The sequence below is a fragment of the Eurosta solidaginis genome, chromosome 3 (assembly GCF_040869045.1).
Source record: "Eurosta solidaginis isolate ZX-2024a chromosome 3, ASM4086904v1, whole genome shotgun sequence".
Lineage (NCBI taxonomy): Eukaryota > Metazoa > Arthropoda > Insecta > Diptera > Tephritidae > Eurosta > Eurosta solidaginis.
The window spans coordinates 151,749,123-151,777,005 of NC_090321.1; the positions used below are offsets into that span (position 1 = coordinate 151,749,123).

The window sequence follows — 27,883 nt, forward strand, 5'->3', positions numbered from 1 at the left end:
TGTATAAAAAGCTCGCCTTGAGTTGCCGCAGTTTATGTTGTTGTTGTATCAGTGCTTCGCCCCATCCAATAAGTGCGATCACTCAAAGAGACATGGGTGTTAGAGACGTTGGTTCCACATTACAATTGAAAATATGGTTGGTGTCATGTGGAGACACATTACGGGCAGAACATACATTGCGTACCTTGGGGCTGATTCTGGATAAGAAAGAGAGTAACCTATTACATCCAGATCGAAGTTGTGCCAGAGTGACGCCCCTATCTCTTGGAACTCTACTTTATTCAACTGCGAGTTCCGGTTATTTGGAATTGAGAACAGGGCTCGCAGAGCATTTGTCGGCATCGGACTATGTTGACTCTATGTGGATAACTTTGATTGATAATACTCAATTGATTCAAACGGCTAAATTCTTGTGTGCCGGATTTCTTCAAAGGGCTTATGGCGATGACCTCTTATATCCCTGGGAGGAATGACCTCTTCAATAAAATATCTGTTAGGGCGACAAGGTTTCTGAGTATTAAACAGAAACTGTTTGTTTAGCATTTCTCTCTTTAATAGGGAGTAGTTCCGCCCCACTGTGTACATGATGTTCCGGCAACGTAAGAAGACATTCCATGGCAGTTATAAGCGCGGTGTTTTAACACGCCAGCGTGCTCCTTTTAAGCTCGGCGACCATATCGGAGGCACGTAGCATACAACCAGTTCACCAATTGCTAGCGTGCTCGCCAAGATGCAGATCCTGATATTATATCACGCCCAATATTTTGGGGTGCTGAACAGTCGGTAGCGTAATGTCATGGCCTACAGCAGAATCTGCTGCCATCATCGGCGCAGAGTATAATGGTAACCCATTCTGGTGCGGAGGAGAGTTTTGATATGTAAAAGTTAAACAAAAGTGGAGATAGGTCACAACACAGCATCACCCTTTGTTTAATTCTTCTTAGTTTTGAAGTTACGTTACTGAAATGTCTGCAGACCACACATGTAATTTGCGATCTACCTTTTGAACAAGGAGAAAGGTTGGACACCTCCATGCCTTGAAGTAGCGTGCTGTATTGACCATGTCAAATACTTTCGACAAGTCTAGTGTTACGAGTACTGTTCTATGGCAAGGTTTTTGGTTCAATACGTAATTTCATTGCAGCCGATAGCACTTCATCGCCCAAGGCGATATATATTTGTGCTTAGTCCGATTTATTCGCCAAGTCCAGTGTTACTAGTACTGTTCTGTGGTGAGGTTTTTGATTCAATCCGCAATTTGTTTGTGTGTTGATGGCGGGCACATACGAGCGCTACCGCCGTCGTGATATAAAAGTCGTGCTTGGCGACTTTAAGGCCAGGGTGGGCAAAGAAGGTGTTTTTGGCCCTACAGTCGGAAAGTTCAGCCTACACAATGAAACTTCTCCTAACGGACTGAGGCTGATTGACTTTGGCGGTGCTCGAAACATGGTCATATCCAACACGAGGATGCATAGAAAGATACATCAAGCTACATGGCTGTCTCCTAATCGAAATACTCGCAATCAGTTGGATCACGTTGTGATAGACAGACGGCATGCCTCCAGTGTTTTAGATGTGCGCACGATCCGAGGACCTAACATCGACTCGGACCATTATCTCGTTGCAGCCAAAATACGCACCCGCCTCAACGCTGCTTAAACCAAGGAAGAGAAAATACAAGGAAAGCTAGACGAAAAGCTTCAATCACAACAGACTGCGAATGATTTCGCAACTCGACTTTCACACCTGCTCTCTGAGAGCAGAACTCATCCTGAAGGAATACAGGAGCAGTGGGAGCATATCTCCAAAGCACTTCCTACTGCCGCCGAGGAAAAAGTTGGTTACCGGCGGCCACGAAAAAACAACTGGTACGATGAAGAATGCCGCGTTGCAGCCGAAAGAAAAGACACTATTCTTTTCCCAGTCCACAAGAAGGGGGATACTGCAAAATGCACCAACTTTCGTCGAAACAGCCTTCTTAATATCGCATATAAGGTCCTTTCAAGTGTATTGTGCGAAATATTGAAGGTCACCGTAAACCAGCTGATTGGACCTTATCAGTGCGGCTTCTGACCTGGTAAATCTACCATCGACCAGATTTTCACAATGCGCCAAATCTTGGAAAAAACCCGTGAAAAGAGAATCGACACACATCACCTCTTCGTCGACTTTAAAGCCGCCTTCGACAGCACGAAAAGGAGCTGCCTATATGCCGCTATGTCTGAATTTGGTTTCCCCGCAAAACTTATACGGCTGTGCAAAATGACGTTGAGCAACACCATCAGCTCAGTCAGAATTGGGAAGGACCTCTCCGAGCCGTTCGAAACTAAACGAGGTTTCAGACAGGGTGAACCCTTATCGTGCGATCTCTTTAATTTGATGCTGGAGAAAATTATACTAGCTGCAGAGCTTAACCGCCCTGGAACAATATACTATACAAGCGTGCAATTACTGGCCTATGCTGATGACATTGATATCATCGGCCTAAACACCCGCGCTGTTAGTTCTGCTTACTCCAAACTGGAAAAAAGAAGCGGTAAAGATGGGTTTGATGGCGAATGAGGATAAAACGAAGTACCTTCTGTCATCGAGCAAAGAGTCAGCGCATACCCGCCTTGGCAACTACGCTACTGTTGGCAGCCATAATTTCGAAATAGTAAAAGACTTCGGTTATTTGGGAACCAGCATCAACACTAGCAACAACATCGGCACTGAAATCCAGCGAAGAATCAATCTTGCCAATAAATGCTACTTTGGACTAGGTAGGCAATTGAAAAGTAAAGTCCTCTCTCGGCGAACGAAAATCATACTCTACAAGTCACTTATCGTACCCGTCCTGCTCTATGGGGCAGAAGCATGGACCATGACAACAGCAGATGAAGCGGCTTTGGGAGTGTTCGAGAGAAAAGTTCTTCGAAAGATTTATGGACCTCTAAGCGTTGGCTATGGCGAGTACCGAAGAAAATTTAATGATGGGCTGTACGAGCTATACGCAGACATCAACATAGTCCAGCGAGTTAAAACGCAGCGGCTGCGCTGGCTAGGCCATGTTATGCGAATGAAAGATGATGCTCCGGCCAAGAAAGTGTTTCTATCGGAACCCGCCTATGGAAGCAGAGGTAGAGGGCGGCCCCCACTCCGTTGGAAGGACCAGGTGGAAAACGATTTAAACTCCCTTGGTGTGACCAATTGGAGCCGGTTGGCGGAGCGACTGGCGCGCCTTGTTGGACGGCCATAATCGTTTAGACGGTTAAGCGCCAATTATGTAAGTAAGTAAGTTGATGGCGGGCGGTGGCGGTGCTATGTAATATTCGTAAATTATGCCTGGTGATTTTTAAGACGCAAGTCTGTGGTGAAATGACGGAGAAGGTGGTCTCCAAGGTTCTTGACCACTCACTCATTTTGTTGTGGATTTCTTTGTGAGCTGACGTGCTTTCTAGTCGCGGACAGTGGTGTTAATAGTTTGTTAAAGTGCATTAAGAGAGTTTTCTTTGCATACACAAAGGGGCGGAAAAGTCCTTTGTTGATGTAACGTGTGTAGTGATTTAGACATTTGGAGCCCCAGTTTAGCGGTCATTCGAAGGTCAATCTCCGGCGGAGCCCTAATTTTATGCGCGTGATTTTGGTTGTTTCCAAATTCGCCCATAACCTCAAAGTGCCTGCACGTGGAGCTAAACTTGTGTGTGCGCGCATCTATCAGCTGTGAGTGAGTACCCAGTCGAAAACTTGTGTGTGACTATACACTGTTCCTTTTGGGATTAGTGTTGGATTACTTGCTCAGTGAGCACATGTGGACTGTCTGCATGAGGGGGCAGAAACCTGTGCTCGAATTAGTAGCAGTATCGGCTGTACCGTTTTTAGTCTGCTCGTTCAGCTTGGCGTAGCTTTCGTGCCGGTCGACACGAACACAGTGTTCCGTCCATCGGGGTCGCGGTAGTGACTACGTCAGCGTTTTTGCTGACAGAAAGCGCACGAGTTATGTCACTGCGTTTTTGCTATGGCTGACGGGTTGGGCAGCTACTGCTGCTGACCAATTTTTCCGAGTGGTTATAGCCCTCTATCTTAGTGCAGACCACATTTGCCCGGTGGGCGTTAGCTTTCCTTTGGTATATATGCCACAGTCGTTGTTGTTGTTTTAGCAATGTTTCGCCCCACCTAATAGCTGCGAGCGATCACAAATTGTCATCAATATCCTCTAACGGGAGTCCAAGGAAACTTGCTGTTTCGACAGGGTTGGACCATAATGAAAGGGGTGTTTGAGGCGTTGGTTCCACATTACAATTAAAGAGATGGTTGGTGTCATGTGGGGACACATTGCAAGAGGGGCATACATTTTGTATGTCGGGGTTGATTCTGGATATGTAAGAGTTTAACCTGTTACAGTATCCAGAACGAAGTTGAGCCAGAGTGACGCGCGTTTCCTAGGGGAGTATGCGTTCTTCTTCCGCAAGTTTTGGGTACTGTTCCCTGAGTACTGGGTTCACCGGGCAATTCCCAGCATAAAGGTCAGACGCCTGTTTGTGGAGTTCACCAAGGACCTGCTTGTGTTTTTTTGCTTCATACGGCTGAGTTCTCAGGTGCCGTATTTCCTCAAAATGCTTACGGAGATGACTCCTTACGTCAGTAGACGGTGTTGGCTCATCAATCAGATGTCTGTTGGGATGCCCAGGTTTCTGGGTATTCAAAGGGAACTGTTTGGTTAGCATCTCATTTCTCTCCCTGATGGGGAGTATTCTCGATTCATTATGTAGATGGTGTTCTGGGGATATAAGAAAACAGCCCGTGGCGGTTCTGAGCGCAGTATTTTGGCAGGCCTGTAGCTTCTTCCAGTGGGTAGTTTTTAGGCTTGGCGACCATATAGGGGACGCGTAGCACGCAAACGGCTGGCCAATTGCTTGTATGTGGTAATGAGCCAGCAAGGGATTTGAGGATTTTATTACGGCTCTAGATTTTCGGAACAATTGCGGCTGCGTGTTCACCAAAATGTAGATCCTTATCAAACGTCACACCCAAGATTTTGGGGTGTAGGACAGTCGGTAGCGTAGTGCCATCGACGTGGATGTTCAAAATGGTCGACATTTGGGACGTCCAAGTGGTAAATAAGGTCGCGGATGATTTAGTCGGTGATAATGCCAGGTTTCGCGAGGCGAAAAAACTGGAGGGATCAGGGAGGTAGCCGTTTATTCTGTTGCAAAGCTCATCGATCTATGGGCCCGGGCCTGTGGCCATTATTGTGCAGTCATCGGCGTAAGAAACGATAGTAACTCCTTCCGGTGGCGAAGGTAGTTTTCATATGTAAAAATTAAACAAAAGTGGGGATAGGACACCACCCTGTGGCACACCTTGTTTAAGTATTCTTTGCTTTGATGTTTCGTTTCTGAATTGCACCGATGCCTGCCGACCACCCAGATAATTTGCGGTCCACCTTTTAAGAAGGGTAAACCCTTCCAAGTCTTGCAGTAACGTGCCATGGTTGACCGTATCAAAAGCTTTTGATAGGTCTAGCGCTACGAGTACTGTTCTATGGTGGGGCTTCTGATTTAAATCACAATTTATCTGGGTGCTAATGGCATTTAGCGCGGTGGTGGTGCTATGGAGTTTTCTAAAGCCATGCTGATGACAGGCTAGCTGCAAATTTGCTTTGAATTAGGGGAGCAAAATGGTTTCAAGCGTCTTGGCTACTGGCGATAGGAGAGATATCGGGCGATATGACTCTCCTTTGTTAGCTGGTTTCCCAAGCTTCAGTAGCGGGACCACCTTGGCCATTTTCCATTTCTCGGGTATGACAAAGATTGAAAGAGACAGGTTGAAGACATGCGCTAAATATTTGAAACCCTCTTTCCCTAGGCTTTTAAGCATCGGCATGGCTATGCCGTCTGGGCCCGCTGCTTTGGATAGTTTAGCATGACCGATGGCATCCTCAACCTCTTTGGCGGTGATGGTAATTGCTGACGCGCTGAACTTATGTTTATGTGCGTGTCTGTTGGCCCTCCGTCTATTTTTGTCGACCATAGAATGCATTATATATTGTCGGCAGGAAGCGCTCGCGCATTTTTTCGCATCCGAGAGCACTTTGTCGCCAAAGGCGAAGGAAACTTTGTCATTGTGCCTAGACGGATTCGATAGGGACTTTACAGTGGACCAAAGTTTACCTACACCGGCAGAGAGATTACAACCGCTTAGGTGCTCCTCCCATTTCGCCCGCTTGTGTTCATCCACAAGAAATCTGATGCGTTGGTTTATATCCCTTATTTGGGGGTCGCCGGGATCGAGCTGTTTTATAAGGTCACGTTCTCTCGCTAAACTTGCGGCCTTTCCCGGGAAGTGGGGCCGAATTTCGGGAATTCATTCCGGCGGGAATGAAACGAGCCGAGGCGGATTCAAAGACCTTGCGGAAAGCACGCTCCCCTTGGCGGGCATCAGTTGCGATAGGGAGGGCAGCAAAGCGGTTGTCTGTAAAGGATTTGTATTCGTCCCACTTTCCTATTTTATAGTTAATGAAAGTGTGTTTTTCTGCGACGATGAAATCGGCGGAACGCTCGAGCGAAATAACTATAGGCAGGTGGTCGGATGCCAATGTTACCATCGGCTGCCAGTTGACGCAGTTTACGAGTTCTGCGCTCACGATTGAAATATCCGGCGAACTGTGACAGCTTCCTACAATACGTGTGGGGGCGTCTCCGTTTATTATGCAGTACGTCGTTTCTTCTGTTTGATCAGCTAACATCTCACCCCTACTGTCCACCCGCAAGTTTGAATGCCATAGATCGTGATGGGCATTGAAATCGCCTAAGATAATGCGATTGTTTCCAGTAAGTACGCCGCTCATATCAGGGCGGTATCCACTGGGGCAACAGCTGATAGGAGGGATGTAGATGTTGATGATTTCTAGGTTTGCATCGCTCGACCGGGCAGATAATCCTTGACGTTCTAAGACACTGTCCCTGCGGTCGATGTCGGGATCAAATATATGATATTGCACAGCGTGTTGTATGATAAATGCGAGGCCGCCTCCATTTCCACTCTCTCGATCTTTTTTGTGGGCATTATACCCAGAACAGGTCTGCAATGCCGATCTTGCTGTACGTTTAGTCTCTTGAATCGCAGCAATGCGGATGTTGTGTCGCTTCATGAAGTCGACTATCTCCGTGATCTTCCCAGTTAATCCATTACAGTTTAACTGCAGAATTCTGAAGTGCATGGGGGGAGATGTCGTCACTCTGGGAGTAAGTGACGGGAGACTACGCCTGGGTTGTGGAAGGCCAGAACGCGATTGCTGTTGTGGCCCTGGGACTAGACGTCCTTGGGTAAGCATTGGGGTACCCGGTGTATTTGGGTATGCGGTCTGGCAACATGGCGCAATGAAACCCGTCGGGGGGTTGCTGTCGCGGAGACCAGAACATCTAGGAAAGTGGCACCGTTCATGGCAGGAGCTGCATTGGGCGGATGTCGCAAACGTATATATTCTGTGCTGGAAAACGGTGCAAAGGGAGGTAGGGACTAAGAGTCTGTTTCCCTGACCTACACAATTGCTGCCAGAAAATAGGGGGGGGGGGGGGTGGAAGAAGACGGGGGCTGGGGCTGATGCTCGACATTGCTCCCGACTCTACTACGGAGATTGTAGGTATGTGTGGGAGCAGCCGTGTGAGTTGGTGGCGCCGTGGGGCGCAGACTACGGGACGTTCTAAGGCGTGAACAGCCACAGTCGTGTCATATAAGTGTGACCGGGTTTGCCTCTGAGGACAGGTATATTGGCGGAAATGGTGGGCCACGGAAGGAAGCGCCCGGGCCACGTCCCGCTGGATATCGTTCGTTGACGATCGCTGAACGGTCAACCTCGGGAGAGGAGAAAGGCGTGAGTGCCAGCCAATTACTGAAAGTGAACACAGGGCTGCCTAGCGCGGTTGCAAAATGAGGTAGGAAAGCGGTGGTGGTAAGATCCGGAAAATCGGGTAAGTCGGGGATACCGGTGGCGTCTGGTACGGCGACCACCTCGAAAATGGCGGACCAGGGGGTAAGCGGCGGAGCGAGTAAATCCGCGAAGTCGGAGGATGAGGAAATATTCTCCCGAAGTTTGAAGATGACGCGGAGTTATCCAGTCTGCCGGCGTCCGAGGCATGCTCCCTGACCTGGGATAAAGCGGATATAGCGGGGGTTGCTGGTTTCGCTGCTGAGCCCGAGGCGACTACCGTCGCTGGGCCCTCAACCTACGGTAAGGCAGCCGATGGCGTGCCTAAGACTGCTGCTGGCGATGGGGACGCAACCGATGGTAGAATAGCTTCGGGAAAGAATGCAAACGAGACGGAGAAGAAATCCGAGGGGAAGAAAACTGGGGAGCAATCCGGGGAGGCACCTGTGGAGAATTTGGGGGAAAAAAGTGCTTGCTCTGCCGCCAGGTATGGTCCCGCTGCTGGCACCGAGCCTTCCTGTGGTCAGTCCGTTGGAGGTAAGACTGCTAGTGGAGGATCCCCAGGATCTCGCGTCAACGCTAGTGCTTCTACGGATACCTATGGAGGGGATAACTCCTGGATTGTCGCCCTTAAGAAGATCACCGCCAGCTTTAGTAAGGTGGCTTTGGAGATAGTGGTGTAGACCTGAAGTCCGCTGAGAGACTGATGGGGGTTTTCTCAGAATATGAGGCCTTCCGTCTACAGCTGAGAATGCCCGTCTTCGTGGACAAATTGAGGCGATATCCCAACGGGGCGTCATGCTGGGGGTACATCCGGTTCCGGTTGCCACTGCACCTACTGTTCCAAAGCCGCTGCACACCGGTCGTTAAGTGCGGCAGTCATGGGGTGTACGTGTGCACCAAGTTAAAGCGGTTCGAGCTGGGTGTAGTTATTCATTTGCCCTCCAAGGAGCAAAGGGAAAAAGTTCTGGCGGATAAGAAGTTCTCGGAAGTGGGTTTAGAAGTATGCGAGAACAGGAAGCAAGGAGCCAGGGTGGTCATTCGGGGGTCTTACGCCCAAATCTCCCCTGACGAGTTCATGGAGGAGGTCTTCCGCCTAAACCTCACGAAGTTCGACCCTGGGTGCCAGAAGGCAGAAGTTAGGCTAATCTGTCGACCCTGGAAGACGGACGCTGATGGGTCAGCGGTCAACGTCATTCTGGAGGGACCAGACAAGTTAATGTCCCCCTGTTGGATGCGGGCCGCTGCTACATCAAGTGGTTCTCCGTCCCGATTCGGCCAGAGAACCTTACCTATAACTGCTTCCGATATCTGAGTTTTGACCACCAGGTGTGGGACGAAAACTCTTCGGAATAAACTAACAAATCATCAAGGTACACAAACACACATTCACGTAACGAAGCGGGTATAACCTTGTCCATTAATTGACACATTCTTTGCGCCGCGTTGCACAGTCCGAAGGGCGTTACTGTAAATTGATAGAGGGGTATCCCTGGCACTGTGAACGCTGTCTTCTCCCTCGACCTTTTTTCCAACGGAATCTGAAAGAAGGCGTCCTTCAGGTCTATGGCGCATATATACCTAGTATTTTGCAGCCGATATAGTAGTCGATATGAGGGAGGGGATAGGCGTCTACGCCCATTTACCTTACGCGCAGCAAGGCAAAGTCGATTCTTATTTCCCTTAATTACTAGTGAAACTGGTGAGTTCCAACTACTGTTGGATTCTTCGATTACCCCCATACTAAGCATTCGATCTAATTCGGCGTAAACTAAGTTTTGTATCGCTGGTGAAATGGGGTAGTGGCGTTGTTCAACAGGTAAATTCTCATCGCGTACCTCTATCACATGTTCTTCTAATCCGGTATGGCCTAATCCTAAGACAGCGAACGATGGGAATTGTGCCTTTGTGGGTTGAAGGCTTAGGTCTGTCGGAGGTGCGTGCATGAGGGGCATAGAGAGGCAAGGTGCCCTAATGGGGTACACTGCCGCAATTGCGCGTTTAAGGTCATGATGTCCGCAGAATGTCCGACCTATGCCGCCGTTGTTGCCCATGCGCTCGCCAGACATTGATGGGTTTAGTCCTTCAACTCAATTGTCAGAGACCATACTCCGTCGTGTGTCAATTGGGGGCGCGTGTGGATGTGGAGAGTTGTAGTATTGCCCTGCTCTAGGAACCTTACACCCCAAACGGTGTGGTGAGAAGCCTTCCTGGAGGGTTCAGGTCCTTCTGTGACCTTAAGGGTAATGCTGCAATTGTGGTGAATGAGCCGAGATATGTTGTTATTGAATGCATCTGGCTGGGGAGTATGCGTGAGCATTGAGGGCACTTTTGGAAAGTCATCTTTGCAAGCGTAAATTGTAAGTTTGGTGAACCCATGGAACCCTATATCCAATATCTCTATACGGTGCTACTACTTGCGAGTAGCACGCCAGTTATCATAGGTATGGATGTCAATGCTGTATCCCCTATATGGCATATCAAAATATCCAGGGCCTTCCTTGGACTCGCTAGTCATGGACGGGGAGAAGCTTTGGGAGAGTGGATACACACTACTCGCGTTCACGTGGTGAACGAACCGAGTGAGTGGTACACATTCGATGGGCTCATGGGTAAGAGGTGTCACTCATATGAATGAGCCAGCAGTGAGAGTATTCAATTGCGGATAGAGAGTAAGGGGGTGAAGCGACCATAATTTGATTCAAATTATGATCGCTCCCCGAACCACCCCGGACATGCTTGGTACGCCTTCTGTAATGGGGTGGCGTACTGCCGGGGCAAACTGGACTCTGTACGGTCTATACGTAGGACAGGAGGCATCGCTCGACGTATCTGCAGAGCTTCCAGTAGATGAGCAGATTGCCCTACTAAACGGTTGTATCTGGCAGGTCAATAACAGCATGTTTGAAAGGTGGAAGAGCCAACGATTTCATCGTGTCAGATGGTGGACGCATGAGCTAACCCAAAAGAGGAGATCTGTCAGGCGCCTCAGACGTCAGTTGCAACGCGCCCGGCAGATTGATTCCGGTGGCGTGTCTCAGCTTAGGAGTCAACTATGTACGGAAATGTATGAGTACAAAAGGATGATTGTGGAAATTAAAGAAGAAGAATGGCCCAACTTCGTGTCTGAAAACTCGAACGACTCCTGGGGTCAGGTCTACAGGATCTGCAGGGGTCGCTGCCAGACAGAAGTTAATTCCTCCCGTGTTGCCGAGAGGACGCTATAAACATGGAGGGAATGTTCGGAGCTACTAATTGAAGGGTTCATTCCCAGGGCTGAGGTCCAGGTACTCCCTCTGGCACAGGAGGTGCCCATACCTCCACTAGAAGTCGAAGATTTGGAATATGAATTTGGCCTGGTTAGGTATAAAGGGTATCCGGGTTTGGATGGGATAAACGGAGAGACGTGCAAGTGTTTGTGGAAGTTGGGAGGGATACTTGCCACGTGAGTGGAAAGCAGCTAGGGTTGTCGTTCTTCTGAAGTCGCCTGACAAAGTAATGTCTGATCCTAGATCCTATAGATTTATCGGCATGCTTCCAGTGCTTGGAAAAGTACTGGAGAGGGTTATGGTTGAGCAACCTCAGGAGCTAATTTTTAATCAGTCGGATAGGCAGTTTGGGTTTCGGAAAGGACATTGCATAGAAGACGCCTTGATGCATGCTCAAGAGAGTGTTGAGAGAAGTGCCAATAAATATGTCCTACGCATATTTATTGACTTCAACGGGGCGTTTGATTTCCTGCGCTGGGACAGGTTTATCGAACCGTTAGTGGAGCTCGGCTTCTAGAAATAGCTCTTTGGATGAGTTATATCTCGGATAGACGGGTTTCTATCGTTGGTACCTGTGAAAGTGTGGAAAAGGAGGTGGCTCGAGGCTGTCCGCAGGGATCCATCTGTGGTTCACATATATGGAAGGTGATGATGGACTCCCTGCTAAGGCAACTAGAGCATCTTTGCAAATTTTGCGAATATGTGGCAGACCTCCTCTTATTAGTAGAGGGGGATTCTCGCGCCAGAGTTGAGCGCACTAGCGAGTCCCTTTGTGAAATAGTGGCTGGCTGGGGCGCTCACATGGGAGTAGACATCAGGGATATGAGCAGTTGGGGAATTACTTTTGAAGGGGAAAGGGTGGATGTAAGTTGGGCGCTCTCCACTAGTCGGACTATTGACTTGCTCAATAGGTATGCTTTGGAGGTGTTTAGACGGAGGAGACGTTGGATCACCATTGGTGATCGTGGGGGGTAATCATGCGCGTGTCCGTGAATGTGTGGGGGTTCTAACCCCACTTCACCCCTAGGAGACCGGTCCGGAGTATGTGGATACTCAACCGGAATTTGCTTCGGCTGCGAAAGTCACACCAAGACTCTAAAGTGGTATCACGGGGAGCAGATAGCCCGCGGAGCTTGCTCCTTTTCTGCTCATTTGAAGTAGGCCCTTTTGGGAGCATCGTGGTGGCTGTGGTTGATATCCGAATGCGGTAAGAGTTGGTTAGCTCAAATGTGGAGTTGCATTGCAACCGGGTGCCTTGACCCATAGAATGGAAGAGGTATTAGATAGGCCTCCAACCCCACCAAGGTGATGGTGTGTCCACTCACATTATCGATTGGTACCAAGGTAAGCGAGCCTTGGGGGCTGGTCAAACCTGCTTAACTCGTGTACTTGGTGCATCCGTGAGGTTGGGCCGACGCCGGCAGGTACTCACGTAAAACCTACACTCGCTGTCTTGGCTACTGGCGATATAATGACGAAAGTGGATAGTGTCTGGATTTGTTAATCCAGGAATGCATTAAGTATTTACGGCAGAGAGCGCTCCCAAATTTCTTCGCAGCCGGTAGCACTTTATCGCAAAAGGCGGATTTGAGAATTTCGCCAGCTTGTGTTTAACTACAAGCTGGCGGAGGTTCTCAAGGATTTTGCTGTCTCACAAGGTCACGTTCTCTCGCCAAGATTGCGGCCTCCGTTGGAAAATTTTGCGGGAATAAAGCGATTCAAGTGGATTTAAAAACTTTGTTGAATAAATGGCTTTTAAAAAACATTTACACATTTTTAAGGGATCTCTTGCACTATAAAGACTTTGTTAATGAATTTGTTGAATAGCTTTTAAAACACATTTACACATTTTTAAGGATCTCTTGAACTTATGAGGTGGGTTTGGTCAACGGCTGAGGTATGCTCAAGTCAATCCAGAGTCGGATGGAAGTCCCACTTCCCCCACCTAAATAAATACACAGTAAATTAGTGCTTTGATTTCGAACATACACACATACACGCGGCTCTCTGGCTAAAATATCCACAACCTTGAATCCAGGAGAGAGAGAGAGAGAGATGTTCCCTAGGTAGTGTCGCTGAGAATATATTATAATCCAAGGACGGCGGCTCTCCACAGAGAGAGATATAGTGCTAGCTAGCGGTAGCTCAGATGGTGAAGACGACGGTGAATGACGGTGGCTCTCGCCAAGAGGTGATAACGGCGGTAGTGATGATCACGCCCGCCTGGCGTTGGGACGGGTTTCTTCCTATCCGAGATGGCTGCGCGTGCATTACCTTTCCAGTGAGTAATAAGGGGTGTAAATCCCGCCTTACTCACTGGAAATGTGGGTAAACCGACAGGGCGTCCGATAGGTAGGGGCGTACCATCGGTGGAACGCACTTCACTTACCTACGGCGAAGTGTGCCTGGTGTATTCTGGCAAATCATTTATTCATATGTAACTATGAACACATTGGGAATTATGCTCGCATTGTGGCGCGCAGCGCGCCACGAATGAAAATTCCCAAGCATTGTGCGTTCGCCAACGCAGGCTTGCCTTGTGCTTGCGCGATGGTTATTGGGCCAGTATGTATGTATATGTATGTCGGTACATACACTACTAGGGGTGGGCATTCATGGAAAATATAATGTTAGGGGTGGACGCTAAATGGGAAACAGGTATTGTGGCGTAGCATTTGCTACGTTACAAACTATAAAGAGGTGCTGAGTGGAATTTCCCTCATTTCAGCAGTCCGACTATAAAATTATAAAAAAAAGCCATGACTAAGGAAGTCATAAAAAACGCGGTTAATGCGAAGTAGAGATATACGCCGCCGATAAAACCCGCCGCCGCCGGTTTTTGTCGTTTTTTGCACGCCGCCGCCGAATGTCAAAATTATCGGCGCTGCGGCGGCGAATAGTGACATTTTTGCTTGGTTTAGATGCGAAAATAGAAAAATTTTCAAGTCATACTTTTTTTAATTTGAATGCAGATTGTTTTTAAAATGTCCACAGTATTTCTTATAATTATTGTACTTCATTGAATAATCTGCAGTCAAACTGTGAGTTGTTGATGACGCACTAAGTAATGCAAGGTAAGGCATACAAACATATACACTTGGTGTGAATGAAAATATTCATTTTTCAGTGAGTTATTAATTTTTCGCGTCTAAGCCATGCAAAAATGCCGCTGTGCGGCGGCGTCCGGCACGTTACTATACTTTCTACTCGTTTAAGACTATTTAGGCCATTTATTGTTCATGTCGAAAATTTGCCGGATATGGTCGAAAGTGGTATCAACGGATGCGCATCACTGCCAATTAGAAGAAACTAATTGCGAAATTTAACTCTTTCTAACTGCTCAAAAGTTATTTAAAACAAGTAAGGAAGCTTAAGTTCGGGTGTAACCGAACATTACATACTCAGGTGAGAGCTATGGAGATAAAATAAGGGAAACTCACCATATAGGAAAATGAACCTAGGGTAACCCTGGAATGTGTTTGTATGAAATGTGTACCAAATGGAAGGTATTAAAGAGTATTTTAAGAGGGAGTGGGCCATAGTTCTATAGGTGGACGCCATTTAGGAATATCGCCATAAAGGTGGACCAGGGCTGACTCTGGAATTCGTTTGTACGATATGGGTATCAAATGAAAGGTGTTAATGAGTATTTTAAAAGGGCGTGGGGTTAGTTCTGTGGTGGACGCCTTTTCGAGATATCGCCATTAAGGTGGACCACCGGTGACTCTAGAATTTTTTTGTGTGATATGGGTATCAAATGAAAGGCGTTAATGAGTATTTTAAAAGGGAGTAGGCCTTAGTTCGCCTTTTCGAGATGAACAAATGGTGGGCCTTTCTTCGCTACACTCTTCACTTTCGCACAAAGAAAAAGATGTTTCAGTTTTTCTTAAACGTTATAAATTTTTAATTTTTAATTTCTCCTTTAATTGTCCATGATTTTACAAAATTCACTTTTTAAACTTTAAAAACAACTTTGGCTGATCATATAAAAAATATATATTATAATTCTATATATATATATGCTTATGGCACGTTAAAATAGGAGCGCGTCCGCGATTGCCGATTGATAGTGCTAGACTGTTTTGACCCAATATCGTTGACGACGATGGCAGTGGTCGCTCGTTGGTGTCTTCCACTTCGCCGCGCACGGCTGCGCATACGTATATTTGACGCCGTCTAAATATTTGTGACGGCGGCTTAGACATCCTGCCCGCCCTGCAGGGAGGTGCTTGTAAGCACCTTCTGCAGCTCCTGCAAGGCGCGGATGGTGGTATCCAAAGCGCGACTGGTATTGCGCCGTTGGCCTTGCGCCGTTTGCAGGCCGTCTGGGGTGCGCGCGATCGTGCGCTTGACCGTCCGTTTTGGTTTTGGGGTTGCTGCGGGTTTGGTCGCAGGGTGCGCCTTTTGTGCCCTACAGGCGCAGGTGGACTTTCTCTCTTCATTCTTCTTTTTCGGCCTGGGTTTCGGCTTCCGGGATGCTTGCTGTGTTGGGACCTTTCCTTGACCACGTTGACTTTTCGGTCCATTGTGCAGGAGGGTGTGATGCGCCAGACCGCACATTTTGCACGACCCTCGGGAGTCGCATTCACCCGTTGTATGCGTGAGGGCTAAGCAATTATAGCAATAGCCCTGTGCCCTGGCCACGGTAGCACGCTGCGGTGGCCGCATCGCCTTAAAAGCCGGGCAGGTCCGCAGAGCGTGGTAGCGGTGGCAGAGCCGACACTGGAGGCAGTTATCGGTCTCTGCTGTGGGAGCCAGTGGACATGCTGGTCGAGATGTCATGATGGTGTCGTCCTGAAAGCATAAGAGCAGAGAGAGAAACGAGAAGTAGTTGGATACAGCGGATGGTACGGAAATTTAATTATACAGGGGAAACGTATATGAGTTAGAGCGCTGTGCTCGAAGAGTGCTCCATTGGAAGAAAGCACAGTTTAACTAAGGGGCGCATGACAAGCCCATTTTGGGTGCGAACCTCTACAACCCGAACATGGTTGTCAGGTCCGTGGCGAACGTTCTCGATTCGTCCCAGACGCCACTCGGTGGGTGGGAGTGAATCTTCTTTAATTACGACGAGGTCGCCTGGTTGAGGATTTCGCTGTGGCGTTTGCCATTTATAGCGTTTCTGAAGGTCCTTCAAATAATCCTCTTTCCAGCGTCGACTGAATTGGTGATGAAGCGATTTGAGCTTTTTCCATCGATTTATCCAGGAGAGGTCTTCCGCGTTTGGCTCAGGAATGGCTAATAGCGGTGCACCTCGAAGGAAGTGACCCGGAGTGAGCGCTGTGAAGTCAGCTGGGTCCTGGGATAGTGAGGTGAGACGCCTCGAATTGAGAACTGCTTCAATACGCACCAACAGCGTCGTGAATTCTTCGAAAGTAAACTTGTGGGATGCAGCGGTTTTTTTGAGGTGGGTTTTAAAACTTTTTACTGCGGATTCCCACAAGCCGCCCATATGAGGGGCGCTGGGTGGAATATACTGCCAGTTTATTCCCTGAGGGGCATATTTCTGTACAATGTCCGCAGAGCATTCGTTAAGAAATTTAACGAAGTCGCGTTCGAGTGCGCGCTGAGCGCCAATGAACGTTTTACCATTGTCGCTCATCATTTTTGAGGGATAACCTCGTCTGCCAACGAATCGGGCGAATGCTGCTCGAAAGGCTTCAGTAGTAAGGTCCGAGCATAGCTCGAGGTGTACTGCCTTTGTGGAAAAACAGACGAATACAGCCACGTACCCTTTTATGATAGTGGTCGACCTCAGAACCGATGCTTTTATTTGGAATGGACCTGCAAAGTCTACTCCTGTTGTGGAAAAGGGGAGTGAGAAATTGCAGCGCTCAGGTGGTAGAGCTGCCATTATTTGCGTGCGCGTTTTCTGTTTGAAAAGCGTGCAAGATTTGCACTGAAAAATGCATTTCTTTATAAGAGGCTTTAGTTTTGGTACGTAGTACTCTTGCCTCACCATTTGGAGCATTAACCGCATTTCTGCATGAAGAAGCAGGCGGTGTAAGAACTCCAGATACAACTGGCAGAGCCTCGAATCCGGAGGAAGGATTACTGGATGCTTCTCGTTGTATTGCATTGTAGAATGTTCCAATCTTCCACCGATACGTAGGAGCCCGTATCCATCCAGAAATGGGTCAAGAGCCAGAAGGGAACTCTTTTTGCTTATTGGCATATTGTTTTGTAAGGCGCTCTTTTCCGCCCCGAAATGGCGAGATTGTGCCATTGCCACAAGCCGCGTTTTCACATGTTGCAACTCTTTGTACGTCAGATGGGGATTATGTGTTGCCACCGATTTGGATTTGCTGCAGGCATTGTTCGCAAAGCGGAACACGTATGCAATCACACGGAGAGCTCGAGAGTATGAGGAGAAGCGTTGGAGAATATCGTCCTCTTCCTCGAGTGCGTGATATGCTTCGACCTTGCGTTTCTCGGGTGGAGAAGCACTACCTGCTTTCGGCTTTGGCCATGCCGAAACGTGGCAAGAAAGCCATTGTGGTCCGTGCCACCAAAGTGAAGAGCCTATCAAATCATGCGGATTGCAACCACGTGTGCCAAGATCAGCAGGGTTGTCTTGGCTAGATACATGGCGCCAGGTGCCGCTGGGAAGATATTCTCGAATTTGAGAGGTACGGTTGGCCACATAAGTCTTCCAGGTCGATGGAGATTTCTCTAGCCAGGCTAGTACAATCTCAGAATCTGACCATAAGAATATGTTGCATGCTTGTAAGTCGAGCTGTTTTCGAACAGTTGAAGCCAGTTTTGCGAGTAGGACTGCACCACATAGCTCTAAGCGGGGTAAGCTTACAGTTTTTATGGGGGCAACTTTGCCTTTCGCAACCAAAAGAGAAGATTTTATTTGGTTGCCCACATGTGTGCGGATGTAAATCGCTGCGCAATATGCTTTTTCCGAGGCATCACAGAACCCGTGGATTTGGGTGTCTTGCCCTGGAACGACATTAACCCATCGAGGGATTTCGATGTGGCAAATGGCTGGCAGATTTTCTGCGAAATGTTGCCATTTTGATAATGTTGCGGGTTTGGCGCTTTCATCCCAATCGCTGCCATCCAGCCAGATTTCTTGGAGAAGCATCTTGGCCTGGATCATAACTGGCGACAGCCATCCTGCCGGGTCAAAAAGTTTTGCAACAGAAGATAAAATTTGTCGCTTTGTGACCGCATTTTGGGTGTGTTCCGGCAGAATGGTATATGAAAATTTGTCCGTGAGCGCGTTCCATCGAATGCCAATAGTTTTGGTATTGGAAGTGCTCTCAAATTTTAAGAAGTTGGAGTCTAGAAGATCCTCCTTCGGAAACTGTTCTAATATGGCCGGGTGATTAGCCGTTAGTTTCTTTAGTATGAAACCAGCTGATTTTAGGGCGTTTATCACTTGAACGAGTGATTCAGTGGCGTTATCGATGGTATGACTTCCGGATAGGATGTCGTCGACATAAGTTTGCGTCTTGAGAATTGTTGCAGCCAACGGGAATGTCGCTTTCGTGTCATCGGATAGTTGATGCAAGGTACGAATAGCGAGATATGGTGCACAATTGACGCCGAATGTAACCGTTTTTAGATTGAAATCGCTAACATTGGAGTTGGCCGATTTGCGAAATAGGATTCGCTGAAAATCTTTGTCGTCCTCGTGTATAAGGATCTGACGGTACATTTTTTCAATATCTCCATTGAACACATACTTATGCATGCGCCACTGTAGAATTAGTAGCATGAGATCTGGTTGGAGAGTTGGACCAGTGTATAGCACGTCATTCAGGGATTTTCCTGACCCAGATTTTTTAGAGGCGTTGAAAACCACACGAACTTTGGTGGTGACCTTATCTGGTTTGACTACCGCATGATGTGGCAAGTAAAATGAGAAGACCTTGCCATTCGAAGTTATTTCGCATGGGTCGGCAGATTCCATGTGATCAAGGTCGAGATATTCTTGCAACACATTGTTGTACATTGTACCTAACTCCCCCTTTTTCTGAAGCGATCGCTCCATGCTGAAAAACTGCTGCAGAGCAGCCGGGCGGGATTTGCCGAGGGAGAGTTTTTCAGGAAACTCTTCCTTGAATGGAAGTCGCACAATGTATCGACCGTTTGGTGCACGTGTCGTGGTTGTTGCATATATCTGCTCACACGCTTGATCCTCGGGGGATATCTGTGGAGGTTGTGGAATTTCCTCCTCTTCCCAAAATTTTCTCAGTTGAGAACTGAGTATCTCGTTTGACGCTTGGACTTGCGTCGAGAATGACACAACATTTTCAGTTATTGGACCACTGAGAATCCAACCAAAAATGGTTTGTTGCGCAAGTATGCTACCGCACATCTTTTTTATACCTTCCAGCAGAATTTGTGGAAGTATGTCGCTGCCAATGACCATGTCAGTCTGACCTGGTATGTGGCAACTGGGATCAGCGAGCTCAAGGAGTTTGAACTGCTGCCAGATTTTGCGACTAATGGTGGATGTTGGTAGATTTGTTGTTAGTTGCGGCAACACAATGGCATGAGCCTTTATCCTTTTCATGGCCTTGGATGCAACCAGTGTCAAAGGACAAAGCTTGGAGGACTTTTGTACGACTTGTCCACCCATGCCAGAGATTTCGAACTTTGAATGTTCGAATGGAAGTTTCAACCGTTTTTGCACTTTCGAGGAAATGAAAGTTCTTTCCGAGCCTTGATCAATAAGGGCTCTCAGTTGAAATAATTCCCCTTCGTGTTCGACTGCGACCATAGCAGTAGGAAGGAGAATTTGGTTATCATTGGCTGCATGCAATGATTGAACCGGTGCGTGTTTTGAACAACACGGTAGCTCGCCAGAATCGGAGCTATTCTGCGTTTGTCGAACGGGAGATGTTGACTCAGCAGTTGTGTGCTGCACGTTTGGTGCATTCGTTCGCGGGGTGGAACGTTGAGCTTGTGGGCTCGCATGCAACAGCGTGTGATGCCGTTGATGACATGTCGAACATGACCACTTGCTCGTGCACTCATTGATGATATGAGTGCTGCTAAGGCAGTTTGTACACAGCTTAGCTTGTTTTATGAATTGTGTCCGGTTTTGCACAGACATTCGTTTGAATCGTGGACAGAATCTAATAAGGTGCGGGGAGTTGCAACATTGGCAAGTTTCCTTTTTAGATTCTGCCCAAGGGTTTGCGTCCTGTTGAAGGACCTGTTTTGCGTAGAATTTTGATGAGCGACTGGTTTTTGTTTGCTTGGTTGAAGCCTATTGACCCTTTCAACGACTTCATATCTCGAGGTGAGAAAGTCGTTCATTTGTGACCATGAGGGTAGATCTCTTCGAGAAGAGAGAGACTGTTCCCAAAGTGACAGGGTTGTTTCTGGGAGCTTTGATGAACAAACGTACACCAGAATCGGATCCCAACTGTCTGTCGTAACTCCTTGGGAGTGAAGGACGGATAGGCAGTTGTTTATTGTATTTTGCAATTTCTGAAGTTGCTCGCTATTTTCGGATGGAATAGTGGCAAGAGTCAGTAAGGATTTTATCTGGTTGTCAACCAAGATACGCTTGTTTTCGTATCGTGACCGTAAAGCTTCCCAGGCAAGGTCAAAGTTATCATCGCTCAACGCATATTGTTTGACGATGGAGCCGGCTTTGCCTTGCGTTTTGTACCGGAGATGGTACAATTTCTGAGCACGGGAGAGCCTTGGGTGGTTAATGTACACCGCTGTGAACATGTCACGAAAAGCGGGCCATTCTTCATAGCCACCATAAAAGGTCTCCGTGTCGCAGGCTGGGACCTTGAGGTAAATATTTGCCTCAGCCGGGGGTTGTTCCACGCGGGGTGTTGGACTCGGCGTTGCCATCATTTTGATCAATGAAAGTTGATCGGCAATTTTTGCTTTAGTCACTTCATACGTATCAAGGCAGGCGCATTGTTTGCCTTGCACTGAACTCTTGAAGTCTTCAGGGAAACTTTCGTCTGGTTTCGAAAAAACCAGATCGTAAACCGATTGAAGTCGTGCCCAATAATCATCTAGTGATTTGTCCTTTATCATGAGATACGATTCAGTATGATCCTGAATCGGTGCTTCGTTGAATTTTGCACAGTATCTCATCAGATTGTCACTTTCCGCGATGAACTTTTGCGCGGATGGGTCAACTGATTTGGATTTCCGGGGGGATGTTGACCTCTCCTTGGCCGTTTCTTCCTTTGGGCCACCTTTTGGTTTTGTCCCGGTTTCGGACGTTTTTGGGGGACTGCGAGGCATTTTATGCAAGCTTTTGGGTTTTCACCAAAAAAACCGAATAAAGTATGTGTCCGCTCAGAGAACGTTCGCAAAATTTGAAGATGAAAACTCTTCGTGCCACAGAAATTTAAAAAGGGGAATTTTTAATTGGTGGCGGTGTTTGTGTTTTTTTTTTTTTGAACAATAGAGTCAAGCACGGACAACGGGACGTTCCTTAAATGATTTAAATCCGCGAAATTCGGAATTTAATAGGATTTATATTGTTTTGTAAAAACAAAAGGTATAAAATTAAAAAAAAAAATCACAAACACTTTTCACTTATATATACGTGTAAATATACGTGTGGAAATAAACGTGTATTTGTAAATTACTGGTATATATAGGTATGTATATATTAGAAAATAATAATATGTACTTGAAGTTTGTATGGATATTTTTTGAAAGTTCCTATAGGGACGAAAATATCTCAAACAGTTTTCTACGCCAGAATAAGTACAAATGTACACGCGCAATATACAAACGTATGTATATATATTTGTTTGTGCGAACGTATGCACGTGAATCAGATGAGCTTCTCTGTTTATGTTTACAAACAGAAGAGTTTGTTTTGATTCGCTTCTTCGTCGCTTTAATGTCGCGTTTCTTTGTGAAGCTGAGTGCGCTTGATTGCACTGTTGGGAGAGTGCAGCAAAGAAAGATGAAAAAATTGCAAATATGAGAGAGGTTGAGAAATTTGATCAGCAGTACACAGCTCTCGTTTCTAATGTAGCTCTATGTGCTGGGAAAATGTCGCTGGAAGAGCGACTTGAACGTGTGAGTAAACACGTATGATGTTCTCTGAGTGGAGAAGTATGATTGCTGGAAAAGCAACTTGAAATTATTTGTACATGTATGTAAGTATGTACGTATGAATATTACGATTTTTGTATATGCTGGCAAGCAAGAAAAAATCACTTGGAAGAAGTTGAACTGTATCGACAAGTTCAACGCTCTGTGTGAACAACGGGGTAAACTCAGCTGTAGAAGAAGATTTTGCCGATGTTGTTCTTGCACAGTGGATTTGAGTAGGCAAGTAAACTGCAATTTTTTGTTGGTTAAATACCACTAGAAATATGTATACATATATATATGTATATATATAATTGGCGGATTTTGCCTATCGGTATAGCGGAATATTTTCTACCAATTTTTGGTTGCAAAAAAGTTGCAGTAAAACCAACGGTAAGAAAATTTCCGCAATATTCAAGTATATATGTGGATATATATATATGTTTTTGCAGTTTACACAAAATAATATAACTTTTGTGGAAAAAAGGTTTTATTATTTTTAATACATTTTTTATGAAAAATAAAAAACTGCCTACTCACCGATTCCTGTATTCTTATGCTGCTTATATTGTTGTTGTTGGTCTGCTTGTTGATGATGCTGCTGCTCAGCTCCTGGGTAAAGATGATTTCTTTCTTTTGTTTAAACAAATTAAAAAAATTTTTTTTTTTGGCAATTTTTTGTGAATATATGTAAGTGCTTGTGCGAAAACTATTTTCAAAAATATTGTTTTTAAATTTTTAATGCTCTCGCAATTTTTTTGTTTTTGAATATGAGTGTATGTGTATATATATATTTAAGCACTGTGAAACCCCTCAGAGACTGTACGACTTTTCGATTATAATGTTTTGTCAATATTTTTTTTTTTTTTTTTGCAATTTATGTTTTGAACACACACTGTCACTTTTTTTTTGCTTTTTGTGTGGTTTTTAGTATGCACTCAATTTATATATATAAGTATATTTTTTTTTTGAATGTTTTTGTCGAACGAAAAATTCGATTTTAATAATTAAAATTAAGTTTTTAGGGCGGGCCAAAGATGGCTGCGAAGGACCATGAACAAATGGTGGGCCTTTCTTCGCTACACTCTTCACTTTCGCACAAAGAAAAAGATGTGTCAGTTTTTCTTAAACGTTATAAATTTTTAATTTTTAATTTCTCCTTTAATTGTCCATGATTTTACAAAATTCACTTTTTAAACTTTAAAAACAACTTTGGCTGATCATATAAAAAATATATATTATAATTCTATATATATATATGCTTATGGCACGTTAAAATAGGAGCGCGTCCGCGATTGCCGATTGATAGTGCTAGACTGTTTTGACCCAATATCGTTGACGACGATGGCAGTGGTCGCTCGTTGGTGTCTTCCACTTCGCCGCGCACGGCTGCGCATACGTATATTTGACGCCGTCTAAATATTTGTGACGGCGGCTTAGACACGAGATATCGTTATAAAGGTGGACCAGGGTTGACTCTAGAAGGCGTTTGTACAATATGGGTATCAAACGAAAGGTGATAATAACTATTTTAAAAGGGAGTGAGCCTTAGTTCTATAGGTGGACGCCTTTTCGAGATATCGCCATTAAGGTGGACCAGGGGTGACTATAATCTGTTTGTACGATATGGGTATCAAATTAAAAGTATTAATGAGGGTTTTAAAAGGGAGTGGTGGTAGTTGTATATGTGAAGGCGTTTTCGAGATATCGACCAAAATGTGGACCAGGGTGACCCAGAACGTCATCTGTCGGGTACCGCTAATTTATTTATATATGTAATACAACAAACAGTATTCCTGCCAAAATTCAAAGGGCTTTTGAATTCGCCCTGCAGAACTTTTTCATTTTCTTCTACTTAATATGGTAGGTGTCACACCCATTTTACGAAGTGTTTTCCAAAGTTATATTTTGCTTCAACAAACCAATCCAATTGCCATGTTTCATCTCTTTTTCGTATTTGGTGTAGAATTATGGCCTTTTTTCATTTTTCGTAATTTTCGATATCGAAAATGTGGGCGTGGTCATGGGCGGATTTCGGCCATTTTTTATACCAATACAAAGTGAGTTCAGATAAGTACGTGAACTGAGTTTAGTAAAGATATATCGATTTTTGCTCAAGTTATCGTGTTAACGGCCGAACGGAAGAACAGACGGTCGACTCTGTATAAAAACTGGGCGTGGCTTCAACCGTTATCGTCCTAGAATCTAAATCCCTACCAAATTTCACAAGGATTGGTACATTTTTGTTCGAATTATGGCATTGAAAGTATCCTAGACAAATTATTTTTATTTATTTTTGTATTTCTTTGCAACAAATCATTACTGGAGTTGAATGTTGACATAATTTACTTATACACTGTAAAGATATTAAATTCTTTGTTAAAATTTGACTTAAATTTTTTTTTTAAGTGGGCGTGGTCGTACTCCGATTTTGCTAATTTTTATTAAGCATAAATATAGTAATAGGAGTAACGTTCCTGCCAAATTTCATCATGATATCTTCAACGACTGCCAAATTACAGCTTCCAAAACTTTTAAATTACTTTTTATTCTGCGTAAGTTCAACTCACCTACCAAGTTTCATCGCTTTGTAATGAAGTATCGTACTTTTTCTGGTTTTCGAAATTTTCGATATCGAAAAAGTGGGCGCGGTTATAGCCCGCTATCGTTCATTTTAAATAGCGATCTGAGATGAGTGCCCAGAAACCTACATACCAAATTTCATCAAGATACCTCAAAATTTACTCAAGTTATCGTGTTAACGGAGAGACGGGCGGACGGACATCAAATTTTTTCTCGATACTGATGATTTTGATATATGGAAGTCTATATATATCTCGATTTCTTTATACCTGTACAACCAAGCGTTATCCAATCAAAGTTATTATACTCTGTCAGCTCTGCTCAACTGAGTATAAAAACAGGCGCTTTCGATGTCAGCTTAACACGGACTATGGCATCACCCAATTCACCAAGTTATTAAAACAAAACACTAAAAGAAAAGTTATATAATAAATGCATGGGCTCACTTTGGATATTTTTTTCAAAAAATTAATAATTAACAATGAACTCAAATAAAATGACCCAAGGCGAACATGTTTTCAAATTGTCCTTAAGTTGTTAAAAAAAGCAAATTACCCAAAAAAAGATGCCGATTTTAAATAAAATGTTATATTGCGATTGGCTGAAAGAATAAGCGAAATCAGTGATGCAAAATCCTTTAGTAGGTTCTAGGGGCATAAACACTCCTTTGAAATGATTATTAACTCATACTTAAGTTGAGGATATATGTACGTATGAGAAGGATTTGAAAAATCACTTGGACTTACATTCAAACATCTGTTGTTTATTTGCGAAACTATACAATAGCGTCTGAAATGTAAATTTTGATTTTCACACTTCATCCTTCAACACCCAAGCCTCCCGGTTTGACATTCCCTAAAGTTGGCGGTCCTATCCAAAACTAGTCCCTTGGATTGAATCACATTGATTATAGACTATCAACCTAGTTTAAATATCACATACAGGTTACGGCTCCTTTTTCAGATGTGAATAGGTAGGCACATATATTTACCAGGTGTTTCGCAAGAACACTCATAGTGGTAAAGCAAAAGCTTTCCCAAGACAGTCGAACTAATGACCGTGTGCTACTACCCAGCGTAATGGACAGCCGAACTAGTCTGAAAACTGAAGCTACGCGGTCATCCATAATGAGCTCTTATATCATAAGGCCGGAAAACAGCAGTTAACAGCTTTCAACTTAAAATCGGTCGACTTTCATTCTAAAATATCGTTTTGATTTAACGAAGACTATTGAAATCAATGTTGTGTACACAAACGTCTGCAAACTTTGATCAACATTTTAAAAATTTTATCCAGGGTTCTTGTAAAATTTTAATTATGTAGATGCGTTGAGGAGTATACGATTTTCACCCATGAGTTACACAATGACATCCACTCACTCTGCTTATGATTTCGAGGGCGGCATCTTTGGCCGAATAGCCACTCCCTAACGTTTCAAGGTGTTTCTCTGGTGTAGCTCGATAGCATAGCGCGATAAGAACATCCGTTTGAAAGTCTTCGGAGTTACACCCAGAGCTTCTAGGAAAGTGACGTCAACGAAGCTATGAGTTCGAAGTCGCAGTCCTATAGCTCCTGTGCTGGCATATGGTGTGAGGTTCAGGACGTAGTAGCGACTGATGGTCGGGATTGCTACTGTTCGCATATAGGGAATTGTAGCTCTTAAAAACAGCCGAAAAAACTGGAGGCGCCCTATGCCCCGAGAGTCATGAGTATTAATAGACCACTAATAGCAACCGTAAGTCGCCTTTGTGTGTGATCGTGATTGTTCGCGACGATTATTAGGAGGTAACCCCAGGTGAAACTACGCTTTGCACGGGATATACAGACAAAAGTGTGACCATTTTATGTATCTCTATTTCTTTTCAGCAGACGCAGCAGTACCAATTCCAAAGAAAGGGGTTAGGTTCGAAGCCTCTCTGGAGTAAGTGAACGAGGGACAATCCCTCCGCAAGGAGCTACTACAGAAATTTTTTTAACGATCTGCAAGATTTTGAGGCAAACACCCCAGATCTTTCCGAAATAGCCAAAACGTTGATTTCCTTAAATACATACAAACAAACCCTTCCCAAATATTATTTTTTAAATAGAAAAATCAAGCTTTTTAAAGTGATCGGCGTAAACCTCTAATGCGAAGCTTCGAAGTTTGCAGGCAACCGACTTTTCAAACAACGCACTATGATGCCGCTCATATATAGGCCTGGATGCTCAAAATTCTGAAATAGTCACTAGCGTCTTAACCCATCAACGGCCATTGACATTTGTATTCTTGTGAATTGGTTATGCTAAGACTAAGTTAACAGGATATGAAGCAGACAAAGTTATTTAAATTAGAGTTCGCCCAGTGATTAAAATTCAACCACTACAGATGGCAGGAAAAGGAAAGGAAAGCAAACGTTTAGTGCATTCCTGTCATTTCTCAGCTGTTTATATCCTTTAATTTGTCTCCTTTCTTTCGTTTTCTTTTCTTTCCTTTTCGTTATTTTCCTCTCCTCTCCTTTCCTTTATTTTATTTTATTTTATTTTATTTTATTTTATTTTATTTTATTTTATTTTATTTTATTAACAAAGTAATGCACAAAACTGTCCTAACAAACAAAACGAATGACAAATTGAATATTCTCGTTTATTTTCGTAAACGCTTCAAATATCACCCTGCAGTCAAAAGCCAAAGTAGTCAGCAAAAATTCTAGTTAATTGACTAGAATTTTGTGGTTTTCGTCATACTAGTCAGTTTTAGAATAACTCATTGACTATAACTTTGTGGTGTTATTCATACTAGTTAGTATTTGAATAATTCATTCGACTAGAATTTCCTCTGTCGGACTGGAGGAAATGCGCGAGTGCTTTCTGTAGCCAATTTGCAATGCATACTTCACTTCAGTTGACAATGCTAGATATCGTCCAAATCAACGGGCACATAAACACAAGCATGACGAGTCGCACCTCACCGTTACCTCAATAGAGGTCAAAGAAGCCATTGAAAAGGCCCAGCCTCCCATATCAGTAGTCCCAGACGGAAAGCCTATGCCGATGCCGAAACATATTGGCCATGAGGGTATCAGCAGCGTAGCACATGTTT

General features: G+C 45.0%; 1 protein-coding gene across 3 annotated transcripts in view; it reads right to left on the reverse strand.

Moving 5' to 3' along the window:
- LOC137244369 (putative sodium-coupled neutral amino acid transporter 11) overlaps positions 1-27,883 on the reverse strand; it is a 506,082-nt gene that overhangs the window by 235,808 nt on the left and 242,391 nt on the right. The window lies entirely within an intron of this gene.